The following is a 24,857-nucleotide window of genomic DNA, read 5'->3' as shown; positions in this document are numbered from 1 at the left end:
AGTTTATTCCAGAGTATGGGAAGTCTGTGGGACAGGACTCGATCCCTCCAGCATGTTCTGTTTATTGTGGTGAGAAGGTTTAGGTCCCTAGAGTGTGTAGCTCGGAGGTATTGGGACTTCTTTAAGTGGAGCATGTCCAACAGCTCTGGGTTTGACATAGCTTTGTATGTTAGACAGAGTTCACCTCTGAGTAGGCGATATGCGATGGAGTAAAGCTGGAGTTTTTGAGACGGTCTGCATAGGGCATCTGACTGAGGCTGGTAATCCTCTTTGTGATGTATTTCTGTGGCCTTTCCAGTTGTTGTAGATGTCTTGTGAGGTACATACCAAAAGGGGCATTGTACTCTATAATGGGTCTAATGAGTGATGAGTAGAGGGGAACAATGACCTCTTTTTTTCCGGATGAGAAACCTTTTGTGATGAGATGTGCCGCATAGAAGGATTTCCTGACTACTGTGGCAATGTGATTATCAAAGGAGAGACTACTGTCCACCTGTGTCCCAAGGTCTCTTATCACACTTTCGGTGTTAAGTAAACTACCGCCTATGTTGTAGTTCATGGGTACAGAGTTTTAACCAAAGGGTTTGACAATGCACTTTTTGGCATTGAGCTTGAGGCCATGGCTTTGACACCAGGCATCTGTCTCAGTGAGGCCCTTTTGTAGGATTTCCACATCATTAGGAGTTTCGATTATGGCTCTTAGTTTGCAGTCATCTGCAAACTTCGTTAGCCAAAGACCTTCTGTGTTAGCCTGCACTTCAGAGAAGTAGATTCCAAACTGGAGAGGACCCAGGACTGAACCCTGTGGTGCTCCACTCGTCACTGGTCTGAAGTCGGATTTGGCATCTGCTACTTTCACAGTGTGGGTTCTGTCAGTGAGCCAGTTGGATTCAAAAACTAACACTTCCTCCATTTGCACCAGCTCATGAGAAGTGAGGTTTCTGACATGGAAATCTGTGTTTCTCATTATTTATTATTTATTTGTGTATTACTGGGGTAGTCCGACTGGGCTAGTGCCCTTTTTCAGCGGAGGCCCGGGGAGAAAAGCTCCACAGTACAATTAAGCAAAACATTTACATAACTGAAGTAAAATCCAGTAAGAATACAATACAATTACAGGATTAAAGTAAAGGATAAATATATATATATATATATATATATATATATATATGATAGAGTAATTAAGCAGCAGTTCATTTAGATACAAATAAAGAAATTGCTCTGATTTCTAAGAGTATCTGAGTTACAAGATCTGATACTGAATCAGCACTACCTCATTTTCCACAAGGACAGGATTTCTTTGAGAATGAATCCTACTTTTATGCCTAAAGTGGCTTCAGAGTTTACCTTAACTCAGTCTATTAATATCTTTGTATTCATTCCAGAACGTAAAAAAATGAGGGAGAAAGAATCCTACATACTCTGGATGTCCACAGTCCACTCCGATATACTTGGACAGATCTAGATTCTTCAGGAAAGCAAATCAGCTATTTTTCTCTTATGAAGATTAAGAAAAAAGGCAACCAGTATCAAAGCAAACTATTTCTAGATGGTGTCTCATGCCATGTCTGTTTTGCTATTCTCACCTTAACAACCACTTGCAGGAAGGATTAGGATCCATCTTTCTGGGGCTTTGGCTTCTTCTGTGGCTTACTTGAAAGAGGCAAGCACTAGAAGTATTCTAGAGGCAGAAACATGGTCCTCTTTATGTACATTTGCAAAGTGTAACAAACTGGATTATGTTTCCAGGTCAAGAACAAAGCTTGCTAGGATCACTCTCCAGGGGCTTCTTGATTCTTGAATTATTTCTCTTCTCTGTATGTTCCTAAGCTATGGTAATCTTCCCAAATAGCTTAAACTTATTTTATTTTATTTATTTTATTTTATTTTATTTTACATTTTACCTTATTGTAACATGCTGCAACAGTGACATGATGTTGGACATAGTACAGCTGTGTAAGTAAACTTCCCATATGTTTTAATAGATCATAGTTGTACTAGCTGTCTACCTCTTGTGTTTTGTGTTTCATGTTTTGCCAGGGTGAGTATGTATATACCCTTGTATTTGTTGTTACATATGCTTATTATTGCTTCTCCTTTCTCAGCATTTTTTGCAGGGCTATAGTGACCCTTCTTGAAACAAGAAAGCACTAAAGCTTTGGAGCCCACACTTCCTTTTATGTAGTTATGCTCAAGCACTTGACATTTAAGGCTCAGTGAGATTTGCATTCTGTCTGATGGTCATATATATTCTGTAAAATATAACCCAAATAGCTTAGGGTACTGCAACAGTGATCTATTAGAAAATTTACTGTTATAGTACGTTTACTCACACAAGCATACTGTTAGTACTCACTGCATCAAACTGTCTGTCACTATGCAGTGTATCAAGAAAACAACAAACAGTGTTTACTAAAGAGCCTTGAAATGTACGCTCATAACATTAGTTGATATTTGGTTTTATTTCAGAGGTGATTTGGTGGTTGCTTTAACAAACATGCGTTTTACTTTCTCTTTTCAGTTTTGTTTACTGCAAAATTTCCACTGGGCATTGAGAATGGTGATGCATAGTACAGGTAAACTCTAGAATCTAATAAAGAAACAATGCTTAGACCAGTGTTACTGATATTTGATAAGACCGTGTAACCTGTTTTAAATGTATTGCTAAGTTTATAAATGAGATATTCCCCTCTGTTTCTTAATTCATGCCTTTACTTATTAAGATAAAGGAGTCTTTGTGAGTACAAATTCCAGGACCTGATGGCAAAAGTGTTTCATGTAGGAAGTAAAGTGAACTTAAGCCTGTGTACATGTAAAATGGTGCTTAGAGGTAAGCAAACTCATGAGTGTGTGTGTTTACCTTAACCACTGTGTTATACGAGCTATCAAATAAATCTGTTCTCAGTAAAAAGTCAGACAATGCTAGTGAAAGTCATGCATTTTTATAGGATATCTCATACTTCATTAGGAATTGTAAACAATTGCATGATGTTCTGTGAAGAATAAAATATAGCTTCTCTTTATCATCCTGAAATGCCCTTTATAATCTCAGTCTCTTGAATATACATCACATTGGTCATTTGTGTTTTTACTTAGCATGTTTAATAATGTTTTATTTGGATGCTGTGAATATTGTTTAACCTCCTTGTCTAAAGACACTCATTTGAAAAATGATTGTACTCAGGAATCCACAAGTTAGTTATGATTCCACAATTAAACATGTTCCTTGTTTACTTAATCTGTGCCCTTAAACTGTTCATGCAGATTGATCTTCCTATGTTTAACCTTGGCCTATTGCTGTGCAACACACAGCCAACCTCATCCTCCAGTTTGTCCACACAGTTAGATAGTTTTTTGCTGGTATTTCTATGCTTACGCTTTTCTTGATTAAGAATTACCTGGCCAGTACAGGAAGTGTTTGAGTCATAGCACTCAGAGCACTCTTTTGAAACTTCAAGTCTCTGACATGAAAATAAGTTCTCAGTGTCTGCATCTATGCAGTTCTAATCAATAAATCAAATTAACAATTAATGGTATTCCTGTTTGTTAACAAACATACAGCTCTAACATTTTGGAAAAATAACAGTTTGGTAAAATAACTGCACCCATAGCTCTCAACTATCCGGATATTTGTAGAATGTCAAGATGTTTTATTCATATTTTTAGTCTGTTTCTCATAAAATTATAGTTTTCTGGCAAATCATTTAGGAGTGCAGTCACAAAATAATGGCAGATGTTTGATTTTCAGACGTCATATTCGTCAGAAAATGTATACTAATGCAAAACATGTTATTCTATCAACTAAGTTTGTAAGAGCAGTATATTTTGGGCCTTTGCCCCCCCATTATTTCTGACTTTATCCAGATTTCTTGCAGTAGGAGGTTGAGAGGTATGACTGCACCCCTAGATGTACCTTTGTGTTTAGTATGTGATCAAGCAGAACTGTAAACAAAATGTTTGTTTTTCTAATAGTACATGTTTTCTTACTTTCATTCATAAAAATAATGAATGCATCCGATTCATTGTGTCCAGCTCAGAACTCAGCTCCATGTTGGCTTGCACTCCATCTACCTTTGCATTGGCCCACAAGTCTCTTTGGTTTATTTTATTTTTGTCTCTTGGTTGTCTTTCCCAGATAAACACAAGACATGTTTGCAGGTGTGTCCAGCTTATTTACTTAGAAATGGACTTTGCCACTTGAATTCTTTGTTATCCTTACCAAATGATGGAAAAAGGGGTGAAAGAATAAACCAATGGAACTGAGGATATAAAGAGCCACACACCCAGCTGATATCCTGTTCCTCCCTTTTTTGCATAAAAAAGAGAAAGGTGAAAATTTAAATAGCTTGAAATTGAGTCTGAATATGAATATGTATGATAAAATTAAATATCTAACTTGTTTTTATAGTTAATTATAATTCAAACTTAAAAAAATGAAGACTTGTACACTGTTTAATAAGTTTGCTAGGATTATTCTAGGGTAATGACCACCAGGGTCTTTATAAGCCTAGTTGTGTAGCCCAACTCAACCCAATTTTCTCTCTGAGTACCTTGGATGCCTATATGGTGGCGAATGGTAGCAAGTAGCAAAGGATTATGTGGGGGTATATTAGTTGTGGATTAACTTCTTTACTGCCAACCTCTGTCCATGAGAGACTTGGGGCTCTGACCAGGGATGGATTTATGATATCTCATCCATGATCAAGTTTCATTTCAATAGGGTCAAGGATGGACTGTAATTCATGTGGAAGGGGAGCTTATTCTATAGTGCAGGGATTCTTTGAGACACATATCAATTTGACCAACATATTCTATTTATGTTCCAAGTAAAGTTTAGTTCCTTGGATATAGTGTTTCTGGTGCTGTTTGTTTTGCGGATGTGCAACAGATCCATCAGAGATGGATATGAGAATACCTTATATGCCAGGCATAGATCCCTTCTGAGTAATCTGTAGGAGACTGAGTATAGTGATATGGACTTATAGTGATCTATTTAGGACAGGGTATACATACTCTGGTTTCTTCTGATGAGAAACCATTGAAAGCATTCCAACTGTTGCAAGTACCTGGTTAGGGACATGCCAACGGGTGCATTTTACTCAATGATGGGTCTAATAATGGCTGAGTAGAGTGGTACTATAACTTCTTTGTACCTATATGCCATCCCCTTGCTTATGAGCTGGGTGACATGGGATGATTTTCTTATTATCTGAGCTACATGTTGGTTGAAAGCCAAATTACTGTCTACATATGTTCCCATATCCATAACTACCAGGTCATCTCTTGAAGATGTTATATCAATGAAGTAATTATCTTGCGTGAATGATTTCCCAAAGAGCATTATAATGCATTTCTTTGTTTTGAGTTGTAATCCATGGCTTTGGCCTCAATCATTTGTTTGTGTTAGACCTTTGTGCAGGATGTTGGTGCAATGGGAGGATTCTATGATAGTTCACAATTTATAGCCCTATGCAAACTTGGTAAGCCAGAGGCCTTTGGCATTATATTTGAATTCAAAGAAGTAGATGTCAAACAGGAGCAGGCCCAACACAGAGCCCTGGGGTACTTTGCTGGTGACCTTGTCCCGTGGTGGAGGTGATCTCACCAATCCTGACTTTCTGGGTCCTATCTGTGAGACAGCCAACAATCCAGTGAATAATGTAGGGGTTTATATCTAGCTTTGAAAGTTTCTCAACAATACCTGAGTGGGATATTGTATTGAACATCCTGCCCAGGTCAAGGTATGTAGTACCACTTTCTCCTCATCCACTGCCTTAATGTCCCTCTTGAAGAAGCCTTCCAGGTTTAATAGGCAAGACAAGCCAAACTGGGATTGTTCCAGTGTCTGTAGGTTGCCAGTGTTCTTTTAATCATTTCCCTGATAATTTCTTCCATGGCTTTGCATATTACACTTGTCAGACTGAAGTATTTGTAGTTTCCAGGATTGGTTGATGGTCACCCTTTATGAATATGGATGATTATTGTGGTCCACCACTCACCTGGTCCATAACTTGTTTTGAGGCTATAGTTGAAGAGTGACTCAGGTGGTCCTGCTAGGTCATGTTTTAGACTGTTTAGGAGGTAACTGGGAATATTTTCAGGGATCACTGCAGCAGTGTTTGTGGCCTTAGTGAGTACCATCAGGATCTGCTCCCTTTGATAGTTGGGGTGGTATGCTAAAAGGGATTTCAACAGGGATTACTGGGGGGAAGTTAAAGCTAAATTTATCAGCCAGTCGATTTGCAATGTCACCCTTGTCATGAAGGTTGTGCCATTTATGACCATTTCTGCACACTGCTGAGTGCTAACTTTAAGGTTCCTGACATGGCTATTTTGATAGTTCCTGCGTCACAGTCCTTTGCTGCAGAATAGTGTTAGTTTTACTTGGTTTTACTCTGCCTTAGCATATGTTAGTTGTTTTGGTCTACTTTCTGCACTGCTCAAAGGATACAAGACTCACAGCATCTTTTTGCTGGTACTCCCAGATCCATTATCAAGGACAACACTGGAATTGTCTTCCCTTAACACTCAGGCTATTAACAGTTGACACAACAGGTTGGACAACTTACAGTCTTAGTTCAGCTCCTTACTCAAAGTTTAAATTTGCAGCAGCAAGGTTCATCTGCAGGAATTGTGGTTTCTGGCAATCTTTCTTCAAGTTTGGACAGACGAAGCCCTGAGGTTATCCAGAACGTTACTGGTTCTCATGCCATCTCACCTGAAGGAAATAATAGTGGGACAGATTCAATAAACCCTACACAGTCTGCTAAGAATGTGTGCTCATAGTGGCATGATGCACACATGGTAGCACACTGTTTTGTATTGATTAAGTGGCTCTACATGGTGTGTAGAGCCGTGCAACCATGGTAAACACTGTAGTATGCTAATTACAGCATAAGCAGCTGAATTGTATGCTAATCAACCAACCAAGATGAAAGAGCTATTCAACAAGCTATAAGGGAACCGTGTAGACTCAGTGCTGGTTTTCCCTACAAATTACAAAACCTATTGGAATACACCCACAGAAAGGAGTCTGCACAGAAAGAATGTTAGGGGCTGTGGTTGCATTAATCCATGTGTATGTGCAACAGGCTGAAGTCTGTGCTGCGACTGCTGCTAATAGACCATGACCAAGAAGTAGAACAGTTTTCAGACTCCAGTTAACTTATCACAATATGCATGGTAGATAGAGACACACTACAGGAACTCTACAACCTCTGTCATCCTCATCTCAGACCCAGGGCAAACCGAGGGGAACCAATACCAGTGGAGACAAAGGTATGTGTAGCACTTAGAATTTTAGTTATTGAAACCTTTCAGAACAACAGGGGACATGCTGGTGGTTTTACAGGCATCGGCATCCAAGATCCTCCATCACTTCCTAAATGCTATGCTCCAACATGCCATTGACCACATATATTTCTCTTGTACTCCTGAAGACAAGGCCATACACATGCAAGAGTTCTACACTGTAGCACTCTACCCTCAAGCACTGGGTACCATAGATTGCACACTTATAGAAATCAAGGCACCACAAAGGGAACAGGGAAGGGTCTACATAAATAGAAAAGGCTTCCACTCCAGGGGGTTAAAACTTTTTGCCCTTTATATGTCCATTAACGGTACTTTTAACAAGAACTTTGATGACATGTCCACCCTAAGCCCATGTGTAATCAACCAGAATGTGTTGTTAACTGTATCAATCTAAAACTATCCCCCCAAAAATATTTATGTTAAACAGAACATACGTAATGCTGTCAATATTTTATTACATAAGAGATATTTAACAATTAAGATAGGTAAACCTACATGGAAACTTCTCCTGGGATATACCTGTCCTCCCTGAAACAGCAGCACCAATGTCAATGACATGCTGTTGTGCACTTTCCAGTGAGCTGTCTGGATCCCTAACAGTGGACAGGAAATCTTCATTTGGTGTCAGTGGTGGCACTGTAACAGGCCCACAAAACCATATGTTCATGGGCCACTGCAGCTGCTCTTCCACAAGCCAATGAAATCATGTCAGTGGCCCTATGGTGCACCTGATCATATGGCCTGCTCTGTCCACCTATTGCGTTCACAATAACCACTATCTGCTGACAAATTTGCATTCTGCCAGACATATCCCCACATATCCTCTCAAACAGAAAGACACCATGTCACCTAAATGCTTCCACAAATACTTCATTCTCGGAGTCAGTAAAGATGGGGGGGGGGTCTGCAAGGATTGAGACACTTTGGTGCCATAGTCCTAGGTGACATAAAACACAAAAGAAGGATAATACACATAAGTATCACATAAATAAAAGTCCTGAATCGATATAACACATAAAAGGTAGGATTTCACTAGTACCCAGTGGAGAAACATAAAACAGTCAAGATATTCAAATATAAAACAGGAATTGTGTAATTGCAACATATTACAGTTACACACAAATCAAGGTTGGATCCAAAACAAGGAGAGTAACAATAGCAAATCTTGTTTGTGCCAACACAGAAATGGAACTTGGCTCCACCACCTGCAAAACAACAGACAAATGACACATTTTGCTAACAAGCAATCAGTGAAATGCTAAACGTGTAATCATATAAACTGTCCCTGAAACATGTGTACGCATTTACCACAGAACATTCCATTTTATGCAATTGCCAGTCATCTCTACCTGTGGCCAGCTCTCCCCTACAGGTGAGTATGGCCCATCCAACAAGGCTAACATCCCTATGTCACTGACAATATAAAACATTTACATTTCACGAAAATAACAATAGAAGAATGTGAAGAGAAAAACAGTTGTAACATTAGCACTTGTGATGATAGTTAATAAAGCTGTGCGTCTAAGAAAGTAAAATGCCCTGACAAACATGCCTATGCCATCAGTACACTTCTAAGAAATACATACAGGTGAAAGTAGCATTTAGTAATGGAGATATATATATATATATATATATATATATATATATATATATATATATATATATATATATATATCTACACACACACACACACACACATATATATATATATATATATATATATATATATATATACATACATATATTAACAGATTTTTACTGATATTTCAGCATGTCCAGTATATAGCTGAAAAATGCAAGCATATTGTATCAAGATCAGTACTCTTCTGTGCAGATAAATCACAAAATAATATCTTCTTCTGTGTTATCCACATAAATGAGTCTCCTCACCTTCAGGTTCCCTAGCTACACGGTTCCCTTATTATAGTGTAGATTCAGGGCTGTGAGTATGGCGAAGATGCAAATGAGGTGTGAAATCATTAGAATTGCTGAATTCCAAATACATGGCTCCATGTAGCAAACGTAAATATAGTGCAGGCTCTCCCTTAGTGATTGTTGCTAATGGATTGCAACTGTGAATGATTACTGGAAGGGTAAAAGAAAACACAACAGCAATTCAGACTCCCCTACCTCCAGTGGGTTTGTCAGCCAGATTATACTTACAAAATGTAGAAGTAATTGTATCAAGATTTTAAATGTAAGTAAGCAGCACACATTTCACAGTTTCTGTTCAGTAACATCCAACCTCACCTTTATTGCTTGGCAACTGTAATATTATTGACATTTAATACCCTCACACATTCTAAGGACAATGATACAGAAAGCCTTACAGACTGTATGTCTCACATTAATGATCTGATAAGACAAGAATGAGCAACAAACACAGAGAGATAAGAAAGAGCTGCATTTATGCAAGAAATAGTCATAAATGGCTGTGTAATCACTCAGTGCACTGCATCTGAAAACTGCCATATGTTTTGTTAATACTGTGGATGATGTTGCAGTTGGTTGTATGCACAATGGTTTTAGTTCTCTGCTGCAAAGCTATTTTTGTAACAAAGAGGGATAAGACACCCCTGCTGTGTTTTGAAGGTTCATTCGAATGAGAGTTCAGTTCCAGACCTGTGTAAAAATATTTCATGTGTACCATCATAAATTTTGTAGTGTTTATTTAACAGATTTCTTTTCTTCATTTCACCTAAGTTTCCTTTTTTTATTATTATTATTTTTTTTTTAATGCCAGTGTTTGCACAGCACATGGCTTAGCACAAACACGGGAAATGAGGAAGCACAATTAATGCCAAGTTTTGCTGTGTTTATCTCGTTTGTGTGATGTTTAGCATTGCGCAAACCTAGACTAGTACCCCAAATAGGAAACAGACAAAAAACCTGCAGACAGGGTGTAGACATAGTAAAGGTCAAAAAGGATGCATTGCTGTTGTTTTTGCTTTCCATCGCAGAATGTCACATAGTTGTGAGGTGGTTAGCAAGCTTCTCCAACACCTGCAGCCATCAAACAGCTGCAGACAGGAAGCAGACAGTCAACAATTTCAAAATGGATACGTTCTATAAATTCTGCTGGGCACCTCACAACCACACTAAACAGTGTTGTATGGCAGTTAACACACAAAAGTTAGGAATGAATAAAGAATTATGCAACTGTTATTTAACTATTCTGTGGCAGCAGGTGTAAGTGTAGGGCTGTAGTACAGGTGGTCTTGCGTTCTAATACAGGGAGTGTAACATATTTTTACTGTGACAGTTCAGTTTATAGTAATCTACAGGAAAATAGTCAAGGGTTATTTCAATGCCAGAAATGTTGTTAAATCCAAGAACTTGTCCAAGCAACATAAAAAGAAAACTCAAACCACAAAGACTGAAGACTATTCAATATAAAACAACAAAACTATTTTATTAAACACATAGTTAGCACTTTTGTGCAATATGCACTTCTTCAGACCATAGTATCAGAACAAAATCAACCTTTAAATACAATCTAAAAAAATATTAAGAACCACCCCAAGCAGTTTCCATGGCAATTAATAAATTAATGCCACAGTCTGTGTAGTTTGAGTACAGGATTAAGGGGAACACTGTCATTTAAACCAAAAAACTAATCAGACTGCAATGTGATGATCCATTTTGTTTCAGCAGCTTCAGTCCTATCCTTTAGGGGACCACTTCTAACATTCTTATGAATTACAAAAAGATAAAAGTAGAAAAGTTACCAACAACAGCTCACAAGTTGTGTCCGTAAAAATAAAACAGATAAATGTGAAAACCAAAATGGACACAGCCACGACAGCAGAAATCTCCAGTATCAAACTTTACTAGTGCACACAAAACAGAAGCGCTTTCACAATAGCTTCATCAGATGTAATAAAAAAGCACTTCTAAGACACACCTTTTTTATACAAAACTGATATGATCACATGACAAATGCAATTAAAAATTTAAAAGTCAAAGTATAAAAATATATAAAAAACATAAAAAGTATATTTCAACATACATATGTGACCTACAAACTCACAAACATTTATAAAACTATTTTATTATTGCATAAATTTAATCAATAAAACTATCTCCTTAAAGGTCTAGATTTCAAAATAGGCCTAAGTGGTACACTTTCACTCAACCCACAGCCTGCATCTGCCCTCATTCTGACAATCCAATTTGTTTCCAGCTCCTCTGTTGTTTGCCTTATATCTTCTATTCTAATACTGTCAATAATCCTACCAATAACTAAAAACTTAAAACTATGTGTGGAATCTGTATCATTTACATGTTTAACTAAAGCAGTAATACAATTACTTTTGTTTATATGATAAATCTGTTCCCTAATTCGATCTTTAAAAGCCTGTCAGTCTTGCATATATAGAACTTACCACATTTTAAGCAGTATGCAAAATATACCACATGTTTGGTTAAACACGTGGCAGAGAGGGTAAAGGTATACAACTTTCTTTGATCAGGATGGTAAAAAGTGCTTCCAGTGTCCAAAAACTGATAATAATTACAATTACCACAGGGTGTGGTACATACACCCTCTCTATCATGTTTGCCATACGTAGGATAACATAACTTCATTTTCAAAGATTTACTGTTCCTAAACATGAACTTTGGTTCAGGATCTACATATCTAGCAACTTCCTCATCCATAGTAATGATATTCCAATGTTTCCTTATTATTCCCATATATTTATCTACATTAGATGTATAACATAAAGGGACCTTCAACTTAGTACTGTGTGAGTTGTTATCTCTCCTTATGATACCTGCATTAGCATTTCTTGCAGAAAAATATGGTTCAGCTCTTGTACGTCTCTCCTTTACCACTGTTGTAACATTCGGTGCAATAATATTTTCCTCATAACCTCTATCACGAAGATGGTCAATTGCTACATTATCCTGCTGTTCAAAATCAGTATCTCTTACATTCAACCTAGAGGCCCTATAAATTTGGTTCCGTACAACATTTCTAAAAATATGAAGAGGATGTGAGCTCTCCCTATGCAACAGATGGCTCACATAGCATTCCTTTCTATACAGTTTAGTTATAATTTCATCTGTCTCTTCTCTAATAACCTTTACATCTAAAAAATAAATTCCAGATGTTGAATGATGATAAGTGAAACGTAAATAATGTGTAGTATTGTTCACATATGCAAAAAATTCTAAAACTGTTCATGTGTACCCCCCATAAAATAAAAAAAAAATCATCAACAAACATTCTGTAAAACAACACAAATTCATTATAGGGACCCTGAAGTACATGACTAAGTTCCCATGCTACCATAACTGCATTGGCGTAGCTATTGGCACACGCACTGCCCATAGCCACGCCATTGCATTGCTTGTAATATTGCTGGTCAAAAACAAAGACATTCTGTTCCAATACTATTTCCAATAGTCTAACTAGCAAATCTATTTTCTGTTGATCATAGAATACATTTGCAAAAAAAATTTTACACACAAAAGCCCTTCATGGTTTGGAATCACCATAAATAAGGAGACAACATCCAAGGTTACAAAAGTGCACCTCAGATTGTAACGACTAGTGTAATTATACAAATCCCTAAGAAAATGTTTTGTACTCCTAAGAATGTGTGCTAAATTATCCAAAACTGGTCATAAATGTTTCTCAACAAAAATGGAGACAGTCTCAGTACTCCAATTTCTGACCAAGACTATTAGTCTTAATGGTGAATCTAGTCTATTTTTATGGAGCTTGGGCAAGCCCTGTATTAAGGGTACAGTAGGTTTAGTAACTAAAAAATAGGAAAGTAAATCATCATCAATTAATGCTATTTCATGTAAACATTTCAAAAAATTGTGTATATCAAACATAATTGTTGTCAATTGTATAAGTGTAATTTTCATATAAAAGGAAGCATCTGCTAACATATCATCCGTATTCATAGAATACCAGATTTTGTCAAGGACCACTATGGGTCCACCTTTATCAGCCGGTCTGATAACAATATTGGTATTCAATTCCAGACCTCTTAATGCAGACCTTTCATCTCTAATTAAATTTGCTTTTTTTTAAATTACCATTCTTCTCATTAACATTATAATTAAAATCATACACATACTGCACACACAATTTTTCAAAAGCAGTTACTAAGGAATTCATTTTTGGTACAAAAGTACTTCAGGGCCCCTATAATGAAGTTGTGTTGTTTTACAGAAGGTCTGTTGATGATCTTTTTATTTTATGGGGGGGTACACATGAACAGTTTTTAGAATTTTTTGCATATCTGAACAATACTACACAGTATTTACATTTCACCTATAATCATACAACATCTGGAATTTATTTTTTAAATGTAATGGTTATGAGAGAAGAGACAGGTGAAATTATAACTAAACTGTATAGAAAGGAATGCTATGTGAACCATCTGTTGCATAGGGAGAGCTCATATCCTCCTCATATGTTTAAGAATGTTTTATGGAACCAAATTTATAGGGCCTCTAGGTTGAACATAAGAGATATTGATTTTGAACAGCAGGTTAATGTAGCAATTGACCATCTTCGTGATAGAGGTTATGAGGAAAATGTTATTGCACCGAATGTTACAACAGTGGTAAAGGAGAGACGTACAACAGCTGAACCATATTTTTCTGCAAGAAATGCTAATACAGGAATCATAAGGAGAGATAACAACTCACAGAGTACTAAGTTGAAGGTCCCTTTATGTTATACATCTAATGTAGATAAATATATGGGAATAATAAGGAAACATTGGAATATCCTTACTATGGATGAGGAAGTTGCTAGATATGTAGATCCTGAACTAAAGTTCATGTTTAGGAACAGTAAATCTTTGAAAATGAAGTTATGTTATCCTAGGTATGGCAAACATGATAGAGAGGGTGTATGTACCACACCCTGTGGTAATTGTAATTATTATCAGTTTTTGGACACTGGAGGCATTTTTTACCATCCTGATCAAAGAAAGTTGTATACCTTTACCCTTTCTGCCATGTGTTTAACCAAACATGTGTATATCTTGCATACTGCTTAAAAAGTGGTAAGTTCTATATAGGCAAGACTGACAGGCTTTTTAAAGATCGAATTAGGGAACACATTTATCATATAAGCAAAAGTAATTGTATTAATGCTTTAGCTAAACATGTAAATAATACAGATTCCACACATAGTTTTAAGTTTTTAGTTATTGGGAGGATTCATGACAGTATAGTAAGGCAAAAACAGAGGAGCTGGAAACAAATTGGATTGTAAGAATGAGGGCAGATGCAGGCAGTGGGTTGAATGAAAGTGTACCACTTAGGCCTATTTTGAAATCTAGACCTTTAAGGAGATAGTTTTATTGATTAAATTTATGTAATAATAAAATAGTTTTACAAATGTTTGTGTGTTTGTAGGTCACATATGTATGTTGAAATATGCGTTTTATGTTTTTTATACATTTTTATACTTTTACTTTTAAATTTTTTAATTGCGTTTGTCATGTGATCATATCAGTTTTGTATAAAGAAGGTGTGTCTTAGAAGTGCTTTTTTATTACACCTTATGAAGCTGTCATGAAAGCACTTGTATTTCATGTGCACTAGTAATGTTTGATACTGGAGATTTCTGCTGTCGTGGCTGTGTCCATTTTGGTTTTCATATTCTTATGAATTAGCTGTAATACCTGAAAAAGAAAAGAGTATCCAGGATTTGCTTTTATATGCTTATTAAGTGCATTAGTATTAACATCCTTCCTAATTTCACCTAAATCCTCCAAGATCCTATCTTTCAGGCAATGATTAGTTTCACCTACATAAAAACATAAGCAGTCTTTACACTTAGCCAAGTAAACCAGATCTTGACTCTTGCCGTCTGCATAAAATTTAATTTCATACTTCACACATGTAGAGGGATGGACAAAATAATTAACACCAGCGATTAAACTACACGCTTTGCAGTTAAAACACAGAAATGTGTCTACCTCATTTGATAGAATTGACTTCTTCAGAGATGCATTTTTTACACCATAACCTTCGTTTCAAGGAGTGTTTATTCTTAAAAGTGAAACTAGGTTTCTCACCAACAATGTCTTTTATCAGATTATCTACAAGTAATATATACCATTTCCTTCTAATGGTATCACAAACCATACCTATATTACTGGCAAAAGACAAGGTAACCCTCATATTACTCCAGTATGACTTTGTCTATATCTTTGAGGATCTATTCTTTTGGAAAAAATGGTCTTCTTACTATGTCTCTCATATTCTTCCACCTGCTGGGCTATAACTCTAACTTCCCTGGACATATATCCTCTTTCAAATTATCTGTCTAATTTGTAAAAGCCATATCAGCATCAGCAGCATCTGTATGTAGCCTGCAGGCCCTTAAAAACTGTCCTTTAAGTGTATTACAATAGATGTGTGTGGTGCATACTAGTCCAATGCAGCTTATTCTTCCTCCAACAGGGTTTCCTAAAGATATTGCTTCCTAACTGCCCATGACCATTCTTAAAAAGCTGAATATCTAAAAACTCTATAGTCTGATGAGAGAATGTAATTGTGAATTTCAAGAAGTCAGTGCTATTATTCAAATTGTCTATAAGCATTTTCAGCTGTAGTTCACTCCCCTCCATAACAAAAATAGATAATCAACAAAGCACCTATAGTACACCATTTTTTCTTAAGATCTAAAGTATTAAAAAGATGTTTCAATTCCCAAAAAAGCCACAACAATATTGGCATAGCTATTGGCACAAGCTGTGCCCATAGCTATGCCAACTTTTTGTAAAAAAGTTCATCATTAAAAACAAATACATTATTTTCAAGAATCACATTCAGAAGAGCACAAATCAATGAAATGTTACTACTTGAGTAATCACTGTTATCAGTTAAGAACCACTTAACTGCCTCCAAACCATACTCATTAGGTATAACGGTGAATAAAGTACAAACATCTAGTGTCACCAAAATTAGGTCTGTACAGTCAATAGAACTAACACATTCATAAAGCCCCTGTAAAAATATGCTGTGTCTTTGATAGCTGCAGCTGCCTTAGTCAAAAATTGGCTTTAATTTAGACTCAACAAAAATTGATAAGGATTCAGTGACCCAACCTTGTCCTGCTATGATGGATCTCATAGCTGGTTCTGTAGAGTGCTTATGTATTTTGAGGAGACCATGTAAGACTGGAAACAAGGGTTCTTCACCATTCAAGTACAAATATAATACATAGCTCGTCAAACTTGCCATAAGCAATTCATAAAGCTCATCATACACTTTCCTAATCAAATATTTTACCTCAGAAGCTGTCAATGAATAAGAACCCAGATTTTACACATGTTATTGCAGGGGATTTCAACCAGGCAGCTCTAAGGTGAGTATTACCCAACTAATACCAGCATGTGGGATTTGCAACAAGGGGTAGCAACACCTTGGATAAAGTATAAACCAATACAAGATGGTATATAAAGCAGTGCAATACCCACACTTGAGCAGCTCAGACCACCTCACCATCATGTTAATGTCAGCATAAACACCTGCACTAGTCAGGGAAAAAACACTGTGAAGCAAATCAGAGTATAGCCAAATGGAACAATCACAGCACTCTAAGATTACTTCAACAATACAAATTGGGGCATATTCAAAGAGGCTGCAATAGCTGATCTTACATGTTAACTTGGGTGAATACACAGAAACTATGGTGGCATATATACTTAAATGCATAGATGATGTGACCATCAACAGAAACATCATCATAACAGCACACCAGCAAAGTATACAAGCTTCTGAAGGAATGTAATGTGGCGTTCAAATCAAAAGACACGGAAGTTCTCGGGGTGGGAAGGGCAAACCTGAAGAGGGGGATAAAGAAAGCAAAAACGGCCAATGGAAAGAATGTCCAGATTCACTTCATGGACATGAGAGACCCCAGGTGCATGTGGCAGGGCATAAAAGCCATAACTGAGCACAAACCCCTGTCAGCCCAATGCAAGGACAACACAAAATTCCTGGATAGGCTGAATACCTTTTTCTGCAGGTTCGAGGAGAGGAACAGCTCCAAGGCAGTGAAACTCACTACAGACACAGGAGATGAATTGCTCAGCCTAAGCTCAATAGAGGTGAAGAGAATCCTACAGCAGGTGAACCCTAGGAAGGCTGCAGGACTGGACAACATCATGGGTAAGGTGTTACAGGACTCTGATGAACAACTAAGCACTGTACTCATGGATATATTTAACATCTCCCTCAGTCAAGAAAAGGTACCCAAATGCTTCAAAAGCACAAATATTATTCCATTGCCAAAGAAATCATCTCCCTCAAGCCTTCAATACTACAGATCAGTAGCCATCATGCCCGCCGTTATGAAAAGCTTTGGAAAGTTAGACAAAACCACTTGATAGTAAGTCTTCCAGCAGCACTAGATCCACTCCAGTTCACATATCATGCCAATTGCTCCACAGCACTGCATATGTCAATGGCACACCTTGATAACAAGGACAGCTATGTTTGCATACTGTTTATTGACTTCAATTCAGCATTCAAATCTGTCATCCCACAACAGAAAACTTGTTCATCCATCTAGGTATTAATGTTCATATGTGCAACTGGATCCCAGACATCTTGACTGAAAGATCTCAAAGGGTATGTGTAGGCAATAACTCTTCAAAAAGCATCACAATGAACACAGGAGTACCTCAAGGCTGTGTGTTAAATCCACTACTGTTTACTATACTAACCCAGGACTGTAAAGCTAGATTCAGCATCAACCACATCATCAAGTTTGTGGATGACACTAAAGCTTCTGTGTTGGAGGGAAGCCTGCTAGCTTATCAGTGGGAGTGGTAAGCACTAGATAATCTATCTACCACATAAGGAGTGGTTTCTGGCCCAGAAATTGTAGTTATTGACCGTTTGAGCAATTTTTCCATCTCTCTCAACTTTCTGATTTAAAAGCCCGCATTTGCACTTGTTTCCCCTCTTTCCTGTAACTAGTCTAGTCCAGATAGAGAGTTGCTGTATCCAGGACTGTGTGTAATCCCCTGAGGTCCCCAAGCCTTATTGTGTTGGAGGGAAGCCTGGTAGCTTATCAGTGGGAGTGGTAAGAACTAGGTAACCTATCTTCCACATAAGGAGTGGTTTCTGGCACAGAAACTGTAGCTATTGGCCGTTTGAGAAATGTTTCCATCTCTCTCAACTTTCTGATTTAACAGACCACATTTACACTTGTTTCTTTCCTGTAACTAGTCTAGTTCAGATACAGATTCTTATTTTTAGCACTTCAATTTTCTTATTCGTGCTCAGCACTTGTTCAGAACTTGTTGTAAGCACTAAATAAGCTACAAATTACTACAGCACTCAACATTCCTCATCACCTAGAAGAAAACAGTTTTTGTACTTACTTTCCTCGCTTGCTTAGAGAAAAACAGCTCTTGTACTCACTTTCCTCACTTGTCTAGAGGAAAATAGTTTCTTTATCCAGGCATGTCCAAGGGTCAGCTCCCAGTGTTCTCTCCTGTCTATCTGATGAATCTGGGCATCTTGGGGCAATGTAGCAATTGTCTCATGTACACAGACAACCTTCTCCTCCTACCACCCAACACTACAACCTGTGAGAGATGCACTTATCTAGCCAAACTGGAGGTAAAGTTCTCTCCAACAAAGACTGAACTTGACAGTCAAAAGAAGAAGGTAAACACTTGCACCACACCACACTCATCACATAGTCCCACTAAACCTACACCACCAAAATCCACACATAGAAACACAAAAACATTCACAGAGGCTCTCAATAATAATCTGATCAAGCAACAGAAACCTCCAAAGTAGAAATGCAAGCAACCTCCACCCCCCCAACACAACTCAAATGACACATAGCCCACAGATTCAGTGTGCCACTCAACCACAGCCCATAAAGCAAAACAATGCACCCAACACACTAGTCATAGGTGACTCTATAGTCAGGCACACTGATATCCCACGCACCAGGCTAAACAAGGAGAAGGTTACTGTCAGCTGCATGTCGGGTGCAAGGCTCTTCCACCTAACCCACACACTCAGGTCACTCAACAAGTACAAATATGACTCTATCATTGTCCATGTTGGTGTGAATGACCTGAGATGTACCTCCCTGGATTACATGAAAAAAGACATGGAAGAGCTCTCTGATCTTGTAGTCTAGGCAGGTATGACCCTAGCCCTGAGTAGCATCCTGCCATCGCCCAGAATGATACCACAGTACAAGGACAAAATGATTGACTTTAACATATGGCTAAGCTTCTGGTGTCATTCTAAGGGGATCCAGTATCTGTCTGCCTGGGATGACATGGTCGACAGATCACGATGCTTTGCCAGACATGGCCTGCACCTGTCACCCCTCAGATTCCAGATACTGGCTAAGACTTTTGCTGGCCCTATAGTGCTTTTTCTAGGCAAGGTTCAAATGACAAATTCACCACCGTAACAGGGACAGACAAGCAAAAACTGAGGGTAATGCTACTCAATGCTAGAAGTCTAAAATCTCAAAATGCACTCCCTCGAGGCATTCCTTAAAATGGAGAACATCTATATCTGTGCAGTGACTGAGACCTGGTACAAGGCTCCAGAAAGCACCCCTGCATTACCAGGCTATAACTCATACCACACGTTTCGGCCATCTAACCTGGACCGGAACACCAAAGGTAGAGGTGTGTACATATTCTTTAAGGATACCACACCTCCAGGCTAGTTGCTCAGCATAATGCATCCAAGGTTATCCAAGTGAAACTAAGTCTGGGCAAAACTGCAATCCAAATTGTAGCTTGCTACAGTTCCCCCACCATGCCCCAGGATTCCCACTCCTCTTTTCTTGATATACTGGAAAATATTAGGGTTCAACCAAACACCCTAATAATGGGTGACTTCAACTACCCCACCATTAACTGGGAAAACTACTCATGTACCAACTCCTTTGCTTAATGCTTTCTGGAATTCATAAATTCCAATGCCCTGGATCAACATATCCACACCCCCACCAGGGGCAGCAATATCCTAGACCTGGTCATTACCAACATAAGTGACCAGTGTTCCACACCTGAAGTCACCTCCTCGGTAGTCAGATCCGACCATAAACTAATCACCCTAGATATCCACATCCCACCCCAATTAAGGAAACCATGGTAAAAAAGTCAACGTCATGCTTCTTAAAACAGAAGTGGTGAACTTCATGACACCCATACAGATAGACAATACAGTTACAACTGCTTAATCCTACATAAATACACTTTATAAGCACTAACACCTGTACATGCATCGTGCTATCCCAAACAGAACCAATACGCTATCCTCCAAAAAAAGGAAGCCAATCCAGTGGTCCCCTGCCATAAACAAACTCTACAAGAGAAGGAAGAAACTGTTGCAAAAGAGAGTAAAATCCCATGAGTGGAGGAGCTCCTTGGTCAGCTTCAGTAAGAAGCTGAGATCCCTTATAAGATCCTCCAAAGCTAGCTATGAAAACAAAATCACCACTGATTCTAGGGACAACCACAAAGCATTCTATAGCTAGTCAAGAATCTCAATGGCAACACCCAGATCTGCTCTGAGTTACAGCACAACGGCACAAAAATTACAGAACCAACTGATATTGCCAACATCCTGGCAGATAGGTTCAGTGCCAACTTTACTCCCCTCTCACCCCCTAAAGGGCCCATATCTATACAGAAAGAATGCAGACTCCCTGTAATCACAACTACACAGGTAAAAGCTGCACTCTCTAAAGCCATAAACACAGCATCCATGGGACTGTTCAACATCCCAGGCTGCATTTTACACAACGTTCAGAACGAAATGGCTTCCCACCTAAGCACCATGTTAAATCATAGCCTCACATCAGGCTTTGTGCCCAATGAATGGCAAACAGCAACAGTTATCCCACTCCACAAAGAGGAAGCCACCACTGATCCCAGGAACTATCACCCTATTAGCCTGATGAGCCTGGTCTGTAAAGCCATGGAACATATCATCATGGAACTCATAAACAAAGACATTGGTAACTTCCAAACTCTGGAACCCACCCAGTTCAGGTTTGTGAAAGACAGATCATGCCTCCTGAACCTGATCGACTTCTTTGAGGCAATCACCAAAGCCATAGACGAGGGTAAGGTGGTTCACACAGCCTAATCTTGACCTCGCCAAGGCTTTCGACACCATCCCCCATTCTGGAATTATAGATAAACTCACTAAATTAGGTATGAATCCCTACATCATAAAATGCATTGCCAACTGGCTCACTGACAGAACCCACACTGTAAAAGTTGCAGACTCTAAATCTGACTTCAAACCAGTGACAAGTGGAGTACCACAGGGATCAGTCCTGGGACTTCTCCTGTTTGGTATCTACTTCTCTGAAGTACAGGCTAACACAGAAGGCCTTATGCTAATGAAGTTCACAGATGACTGAAAACTAGGAGCCATAGTCCAGTCCCCAAATGATGTGGACATCCTACAGAAGGGCCTCACTGAGAGAGATGCCTGGTGTCAGAGCCATGGCCTCAAGCTCAATGCCAAAAAGTGCATTGTCATCCCCTTTAGTAAAAATTCTGTACCCATGAACTACCACATAGGCAGCAGTCTACTTAATGCCGAATGTGTGATAAGAGACCTTGGGACCCAGGTGGACAGTAGTCTCTCCTTTGATAATGACATTGCCACAGTAGTCAGGAAATCCTTCTACATGGCACACCTCATCACAAAAGGGTTCTCATCCAGGAAAAAAGAGGTCATTGTTCCCCTCTACCTGACACTCATTAGACCCATTATAGAGTACAATGCCCTTTTGGAATGTACTTCACAAAACATCTGCAGCAACTGGAAAGGCCACAGAAGTACCTCACAAAGAGGATTACTGGCCTCAAACAGATGCCCTACACTGACCATCTCAAGAAACTCCAGCTTTACTCTGTAGCATATCGCCTACTCCGAGGTGATCTCTGCCTAACATGTAAAGCTATGTCAATCCCAGAGCTGTTGGGCATGCTACATCTAAAGAAATCCCAATCCCTCCAAGCTACACACTCTAGGGACCTACACCTTGTCACCACAATAAACAGGACATGCTGGAGGGATAGATTCCTGTCCCAGAGACTTCCCATAGTCTGGAACATGCTACCCATCTATGTCAAGCAAAGTTCCTCATTAGCACTCTTCAAGAAAAATCTTGATGAGTGGATGGGAAATAGGAAATACACCCTGGGGATCACTTCTGTGGATCTGCTCAACAGGGGCACAGGAAACTAACTTTCTTGGGTGGCGTAAGCCAGGGAACCTTGCTGACTAGGCTTACTTAGGCCCTTGGACCAATAGCCTAGTACCTACCTATGAACCTATGAACCTATAAGTCATGGGCCTCATCAGTAAAGGAGATGAAAAAGATTATAGGAAGGAAGTGAGAACACTGATTGACTGATGTGCCAAGTACAACCTCAACCTGAATGTCAACAAAACAAAGGAGATCATAATGGACTTCAGGAAAACACAACCACCTCATTCTCCTCTCATGATTAATGATGAGATGGTGGAAATACTAAATAGCACAAAATTCCTGAGGGTTCACATTGTGGAGCATCTATCTTGGTCAATGAACACCTGTCATATAGTAAAGAAGGCTCATCAATGTCTGCATTTCCTGAGGAAACTGTGGAAAGTGAGTCTACTGCCTCCTATCCTCTCCACCTTCTATAGACGTACCATAGAAAGTATCCTAACATGTAACATTTCAGTGTAGTATAGGAGCTGCTCAGTTTCAGACCAAAAAGCCCTACAAAGGATAGTGAAAGTGGCAGCGAAAAGATAACGGGCTAAAAATCTCCAGCACTATAGGAGTTATACACAGCATAATGTCACAACAGAGCTACAGAAATAAAGAAGGATCTTATACACCCTGCTTATGAACTGTCCACATGCTTGTCATCTGGCAGAAGATACCACAGCATGCACTGTAAAATGTCATTGAATGAAACAGCTTTTTCCCTCAGGTGATGTGACTTTTGAACTCTTGACATTAATCTCAGGGAAGCTGAATACTGACAATATATGGGCAACCAACTGTTTTGGTGCAAATAAATGAAAGACAGTTCAAATTCTAAACATAAACAATACACAGATGGCAATGAATGCACAATATTATACTAACTAGATCATCTTATTCATCTGAAAATCAAACAGTGCAATAGGAACTTGAGCAATAAGAAATCATTCAGCTGCTGAAAATTATAGATAAGGTAAACTATGGTAATATGTAGTAAAATAACCTGTCTAATGTGAAATGATGAATAAATGTCCATTGCATGTGTTACTGAATGAATGTATATGCCTTCACAATTTGAGCCTGATGCATGTAATTTCGTTAAGACTGCACTTTTGTAGGGTAAATGACAATAAAATTTACTTCAGATAAAACAAACCAGTCCTGGGCTAGGTGCCTCTCAAGATAAAGTCTCTGTTAATGAAATAGAAAACAAAAGAAGCACTCCACGGCTTAGCGGCAACACTTTATTATAGAATAAAAATAGTAAGCGCTTTCACGTTACGAGGAACGTTTCTTCAGACTTCAAAAAACACATATCCTGACTGCATTTAAATATATATCTATACACTTACTAACCAACCACTAAAGGCAGATCATTAAACAATCAAGTGAGATAGTTAATTAGTTAATTTATCAATTAATTATGTCTTCATTAATTAGAAATATATACATCTATAGGGAAACTCTATATAAAACCTTATATAACAAAACGTACTATCTATACATTGTAATCAACTGTTTTAAAATTTTAACAAAAATTCTTGATACTATATAAATATATATATATATGGTATGAATATTATAAATAATAAATAATAAAATAAATAATGAATAATGATCCTATTTAATAATATAAAAATATATATAAATATAAATGAATATATAAAAAACACATTCTGTAGATTTTATAAATGAATGTGCTTATAATAAAATATCTATCTTTATGGTAAAAATAGTACAAAACCAAACTTGTAATAAAAACATATGTATATATTCATATTAATATCATATAAATATATCACTTATATAAATAACCAACAAAGTTGTATTTCTTTGATGAATCTAAAAGTTTCTATAAAATATACAAAATAAACATCTTATTTGAATATAGATACTATATACATCTTCTAATATTGATAATATTAAATAATAATACTAATAATATTCATGATTGTTATAATTATCATATGATGGGAATAGACATATTAAAATATGTATATATATATATATATATATATATATATATATATATATATATATATATATATATATATATATGTGTGTGTGTAGGAAGAAAACTTTTTGTAAACATCTACAGCTATCAAAAATGCATGTACAATATAAACAAGTGATGTTCCATGAATAACAACCTAAGGCTGGTTCAATGTTTATATGGTTTGGCTAATAAAAATGGCTTGAGTGAGATTTTCTCATTCAAGCCATGTCCTCTGTTGGCTTGTAATCTTATTATCCATTTGTTCTCTCTTTCTTCTGTATAATTTCTGAT

The sequence above is a fragment of the Protopterus annectens genome, chromosome 1.part2 (genome assembly GCF_019279795.1).
Source record: "Protopterus annectens isolate FY-2018-M chromosome 1.part2, PAN1.0, whole genome shotgun sequence".
In the NCBI taxonomy this organism is placed as follows: Eukaryota; Metazoa; Chordata; order Ceratodontiformes; family Protopteridae; genus Protopterus; species Protopterus annectens.
The sequence above is the reverse complement of the archived record's forward strand: the minus strand, read 5'-3'. Positions refer to the sequence as shown.